Raw genomic sequence first — 6,000 nt, 5'->3', positions numbered from 1 at the left:
AGTTCATGTCTGAACAACCCCTTGACCTTATCCCTGTAGCCCCTTGGGGTCCATATGCTCTGGCTCTAGCTACTCTCTTGGCCACATCTAGGAGGATCAAGACACATGGCATCTTTTTCATTCCAGGCTGTCTGAAGCTTTATCTGCCCAACGTGCTATTAAGGTATTTCTTTCCCTAGGATGTTATCTCCAAATTAAGAATTCATTCATTCATTCAACAACTATGTTTTAGGCAACTTCTATGTGCAGATACTATACTAGGCACTAGGAAAACAGCCATTAAATATGCTTATAGGAAACTTTCATCCTAGTAGGGGCATATAGGCAATAAACAATGACCAAGATAGCAATAACATCTATCAGCAGCCATCATTATATACGCTTTAATTACTTAATTTGAGTTCCCTCCAAAAGCAGGCAAGAACTTGAGTGCTGGATATAATCCCAGGAAGTTGGAGTGAGGGGTGAGAAGAGTGAGACAGGAAAAAGGAAAAGCCAGTAAGCACTTGTAAACAAATTAATCACCACAGTGAGCACTTGGGGCTCAATTTTCCCTCTATCTTCTAAGTTACAGGATGTCTTTCAGATTATCCACTTAAAGTTTGAAAAAGAAAAGCAGATCTGCATTGGCTCCTGGACCCCCATTATTTGAGGCATACCTGTAGATTAGCTCCTCTTCCTAATACATGCTACACATGTCTACTTACCATGACACAGCAATATGCTGCCATTGCATAGAGTTGAGATTCATATGAAACACTGATGAAACCATGGCTGGACGCCGAGGGGAGCTAAGGTAAAGAGTCTGAGTAAAGAGGACCCTCCTTACACTGCTCATACCCACTTATGCCTACATGAAGTCGAATCTGTCTGTGAGTCATCAAGGTGCTAGCCTGTTTCAATCTCTACAGACACTTAACACAAGGATTAGTGAAACAAGTTCCAGTTGCCACAGCTGTAAACGGTCCCAAGGCCTATCTTGGTGAAAATGGTCCCAAGGCCCATCAACAATCTTCCCTCTCAACTATCCATTCCACATTCCGTCACTTCATCTGGTCTCAGTTGTTTGACGGGGTAAGCCCAACCTTCATTTCTAAAGAGCTGGAGTTTTTAGGTTCCTTGCCATTGTTTGGCTATGTTTGCTACAATCTTTGTTCATTGCTACCAGGAGACATAGGGGTAAAAGAAAGAAAACACCCCAGTGAAGAGTTGCAGACATGCTTCTCTCAGCCCGGTTTTGTAGCAGCAACTCCAGGTCCTCGTGATACTCTTTGTCAAATATTATACATCCCAGAGTAACTCCTTTTGTTGTCATTGTTGTTGTTCTTTTGCTTTTGGTAGCTGACCTACCAGCATGAGTTGCTTGAAATGACCAGGTGGGAGCTGCCATTTCAGGTTCAGTGGAATCCTTACTGTGTCTGCTGATGGAAACATTCCTTCCCTGGGACCTATGGTGGCAAATTGAAAAGGTCCTAAGGTTTGGGAACAGGAAACACTGATTCCTTAGTGGATCACTGAGAGCAGTGGTGAGATAGGCAACATCCACCTCTTGATTTCTGGATTCATGTAGTCTAGCTTTGAAACCAGAGTGCTGGATTTGGCGATTAACCTGGTGCTACATGGCATCTGGAAGACAGAGACAACACTGCAGGCTATTTCCCTCAAGTCAGAAGCTTAGTGGTTTTTTTATTATAGGTTTGCTCTTCTGATAATGTAATCTAGAGCAGGACTAGTGGACCCTCTGATCATGTGTCCAATATCTCACTTTCTTTGCATAATAATGTAATATAGAGCAGGACTAGTGGACCCTCTTATCGTGTGTCCAATATCTCACTTTCTTTGCATAAAATAGGTCTCTTACTTTAAGATGATATTATATGTAATGACTCTAGACAGTGAGTTATCCCACCCACCTGACTGGTTAGTGGTTTCTCTGCAGTGGATAATATGTGGTGCACAGTAACAGGAGACACAATAGTTTACACACTCTATAGTGTGTAATTTCACTAATAGGTTCATACAGAACCATTTGCCCTGCCTAGAATCAGAGGTGAGACTGAGAGGAATTTAAGAAGCGCACAAGAGGCATCTGTCACAGTGCCGTATTCAGTTATATGTTCATTTGATTACATTAATCCCTAGATGATAAGCCCATTTAGGGGAGAGGCTACATCACATTAATCTTGTGTAGGCAACACTTATCACAGCATTTGGAATTTGGTGAACGCTTATGTCATTTTGTTTTTTTTTTTTCATGTGAAGCATGCATGCAAATATAATTAGAGACCTTTTGAGTCTGTCTCTTACGGATGAGGAGAGAAACAAAGACTAATGATGGTAAGGGACTTTTCTAGGTTCCTGTATCCACATGGTGGCAAAGGCAAGACCCCAAGTCAGTGTGACCCCAAGGTCACAGATCATCAGGCCATGATGCTTCTTCCTAGAGTTAAGTCTTTGTGGTAGAGATTGAGCATTATTTTTTAACAATCCAAGACTATCAAAGACATATTAGCCTCTCAGCATGAAGTCAAGTGATTAAACTATAAATAATTATAGAATTAATTTGTTGTTATCCATAAATAGCACAGTATATATTCTTTCATTGTAAGATGCAAGCCTGAAGTCCAGGCTACTGCAGAATATTTCACTTCTGATCTAATGAGTTTGGAAAGTTTCACTTCTCCTTGTGTTTCCACTAATTTTACTCCATCTTCTTTTGTTACCCCTTGAAATAACTTATATTTAAACCAAGTTAGGATTAGAATCACTAAAGCTGTACATTATAAGAGTTGAGTTTAGGTTGGGCGCGGTGGCTCACAAATCTCAGCACTTTGGAAGGCCAAGGCAGGCTGATCACTTGAGGTCAGGAGTTTGAGACCAGCCTGGTCAACATGTTGAAACCCCATGTCTACTAAAAATACAAAAATTAGCCAGGTGCAGTGGTGGGCACCTGCAATCCCAGCTACTCGGGAGGCTGAGGTAGAAGAATCACTTGAACCCGGGAGGTGGAGGTTGCAGTGAGCCAAGATCGCACCACTACACTCCAGCCTAGGCAACAAAGTGAGACTGTGTCTCAAAAAAAAAAAAAAAAAAAAGTTGAGTTTAAGGAACATTTCACAGTGAGGATGCACACATTAACGAATAAGAACAAAATCTCTTTCTGCAAAGCAATCTAGCAGTTTTTGGTCAAATTAAATATTCTTATAAGCTATGACCCATAACTCCTACTCTCAAGTCCCTAGCTTAGATGACATCTCATACAGCTCCACAAGCGGAATGTGTAGATATTATTTGAGCATTGTTAGTGTGGTGGAGAGAGTTAGAGGAAACTCAGTGTCTTTCACCAGAGGAATGGATAAATATCTTGATTTGAATACAGTGCGACTGCTCTAAGAAAAGCCGGAATTACAGTGGCTTAAACAGGACAGAGATGTATAGATCTCCATGTAACAGGGATCTGAGTGTCAGAAGTCCAAGGCTAATATGGCAGCTGCATGGTTTCTGTGGCTAACATTCCCTCTATTCTGGTTCTCTGCCAACTTAGCACTTACTCTGACGCCTAGTCTAAAATGATTGCTCTGGCTGCAGCTAGTGGGAGGAGGGGAAAGAAAAAGTGGAGGCATACCACTTATATTTAAGAGTATACCTAGAAGTCTGACACCTGTCTAACATTTGTATCTCATTATTCAGAACGTAAGTCACATGGCCACACCTAGCTTCAACAGATGCTGGGAAGTGAAGTTCCTAACTAAATGGCCATGTGCTCAGCTGCCCATCACTATTAAAGGAAGAAGAAAGAATGGCTATTAGAGAAGAATTAGGCCTTTCGGATGTTGTAAGATTGTAATAAATAAATAAATATTGTTGAATAAAACGTGGCAACAGTTAGAATCAATGTATTCCAGCAATATAGATTGTTCTTAAAAAAAGAATACAGAGTGAAAAAAAAAAGCAAAAACAACGAAAATGGGCTAATACATAATACACACAGATATGTAATTCATTCTTAAAAACAAGTATGAAACCTCAAAAGGACAATAATATTGTGCTAAGAAATGAAAGTTTTGTCAGTCAAATCTACACACTCAAATCTAGTTCTCATCACGTGGTCTATTGAAAATTACATAAATATTTTAGGGCCTATTTTTTCTTATCCGAAAATTTAATTATAATATACTCATGAGGGTAAGATAAGCCTCTATACTTAAAATATTTATTACAGTGCTTGATACAGTAAATTCTCAATACAGATTAGCTGTTATTACTATGTCTTTTTTATTAGAAATTGCATGAATGTATAAGATCAGAACTTTGTGTAAAGTTGACTCTTGGTAAATGTTGGTTGGATGCATGACTATAGAACAAAGAGTGTATTGAACACATAGAGAGGAATGAGCTGGGAAGTACTGAGTCACATACCAAATATGTATTTAATACCTCATATGTGTCAGGCCCCTGGGATACACAAGTAAGTTAAAACTGGCATAGACGCTACTCAGTGCTGGAGAAAGGCAATTAAAAATCATACAAATACATGTAAAAATTTCATTTGCTATAAATTCAAGGAAGAAGAGAGATACTCTTCTATGTGTGTCATATATATAAATATACATATATGTTTATATATTGTATATGTGTACATTTATAAATTTATATTATATATATAATAAATATAGTATGCATATATACATAATATATACATATGTATGTTAGTATTCATACATACATAAATATGAGTGTGTATGTATATGTGTGTGTGTGTATGCCTTTCTATGTAAGTTATGCTTAAATTGACATATAATTAGGAAATAACTATTAACTAGAAAAAAAATCAGAGAAAAGAACATTCCAGGCAGAAGTAACAGCATAGGAAAATGCACTGTTGCAGCCAAGGCATGGAAAATATAGTGGACTGAAAGAAAACAGTGGGAATGGAGTGGAAAGAACAAGAGAACAAGTGCTATGAGTTGACAGAATAGGTAGAGGTGAGGCCATGTAGGGGACAAAGGCTATTGGAAGTGGTTTTGTCTTTACTTTATAGAAAGGGATACTGTATTAGTTTCCTATTGCTGCTATAAAAAATTAGCACAAACTTAATGGCTTAAAACAACACAAATATATTCTCTGATTATAGTTCTGGAAGTCAGAAATCTAAGATCAGTTTCACTGGGTTAATATCAAAGTGTTGGCAAAGCTGGTTCTTCTCAAGGCACTGAGGAGAGGACCTGTTTCCTTACTTTTTCAGCTTCTAGCGGCCACCCGTATCTTTTGACTTGTGCCCCATTCTCTATCTTCAAAGTGCATCATCCCAATCTCTGCGTCTGTCATCACAGCACCTTCTGCTTTGACCCTGAACTCGCCTGTCTCTTTTTTACAAGGACCATTGTGAGTCTGTCAGGCCCATCCAGATGGTACGTGATAATCTACCCATCCGCAGTTCCTAATTAATCACATTTGCAAAGTCTCTTTTGCCATATAAGGTAGCATTTTGTTTCTGAAGATTAGGACATGGACATAATGGGGGGGCTGGTATTCAGCCTACCACAGAAGCCATTGAATTTGTTCAAGCAGGGAAAAGGGCATGTTCAGATTTGTGTTTTTAAAAGATTCTCCAGTTTTCTTGTAAAGGATGAATAGAAAGAGGGCCAGGTATGTTTGTGAACCAGTTTGGGAGGCCAATGCTGGGTCCTGGCAAGGGAAGAAGGAAAATAACTTCATAACAAAGAAGGGAAAATAACATTTTGGCTAAAAGAATACAAGACTGTTAGAGGTAGAAAGAACTTTAGAGAACACTATCAGTGCTGTACTGGGTCTGGCTTGGTACTAGATTGCAAGAGCTGAAGGGTTCACCTATCCCAGCTCCACATTCAGTGGCATGTTGATAGCTTGGTATTGGCCACGGGGGAAGTATTTACACCATGGAAATTGGCCAACACTACAAATCAGGACATTTTTTTCCCCAAAGATCCAATGTCACAGAGTACTCCACTGACATTATGT

Source organism: Nomascus leucogenys, chromosome 1a (genome assembly GCF_006542625.1).
Source record: "Nomascus leucogenys isolate Asia chromosome 1a, Asia_NLE_v1, whole genome shotgun sequence".
Lineage (NCBI taxonomy): Eukaryota > Metazoa > Chordata > Mammalia > Primates > Hylobatidae > Nomascus > Nomascus leucogenys.
Note: the sequence above shows the minus strand (reverse complement) of the source record.